This window comes from Bison bison, unplaced genomic scaffold (genome assembly GCF_000754665.1).
Source record: "Bison bison bison isolate TAMUID 2011002044 unplaced genomic scaffold, Bison_UMD1.0 scf7180017856539, whole genome shotgun sequence".
In the NCBI taxonomy this organism is placed as follows: Eukaryota; Metazoa; Chordata; class Mammalia; order Artiodactyla; family Bovidae; genus Bison; species Bison bison.
Window position 1 is genome coordinate 86723 of NW_011487112.1, and position 492 is coordinate 87214.

Consider the following 492-nt stretch of genomic DNA (forward strand, 5'->3'; position numbering starts at 1 on the left):
CCCCTCATGGGGTCGTTGGGGTGGCGGGACCATGTGCATTAAGGTGAGTTAAGTGCTTGGAAAGGTGCGTGTGCGTGGTGGACGAGGTGGAGGGCGGTGGAGCCGATGACCAGGCTGCCCTGTGTCCCCTGCCCGGGGTCTCCACCCCTCCACAGCCGTTTCAGACTCTGCTCTTCCGGGGGTGTGTGGACAGGAGCCTCCTGTTGCCTCGAAGCTCCTCCTCACACACCGTCCCGTTCCTGGCCCCAGCTTGGGTCGCCTGGCCCAGTGGTCACCCCTGCTCTGACCATTTCGTGGCTCCTGGGCCCCACGCTGCGCTCTCAGCTGCTGCCCTGCCTCCCCAAGGCTGTTCTGTAGGTCCCCCGCCCTGGTCCAGCCCCCACACGCTGGAGGCACCCTCTCTGCGGGGCCCCCACTCTCGCTGTGCTGCACGTCCTCTCCTCTCGCTGGGCGAGTACCTCCCCTCCTGCGGCACCAACATCACCATCATCA

General features: G+C 66.3%; 1 protein-coding gene across 1 annotated transcript in view; it reads right to left on the reverse strand.

Moving 5' to 3' along the window:
* Positions 1 to 492, reverse strand: part of CELSR1 (cadherin, EGF LAG seven-pass G-type receptor 1) — a 50759-nt gene that overhangs the window by 10536 nt on the left and 39731 nt on the right. The gene's annotated exons all lie outside the window — the stretch shown is intronic.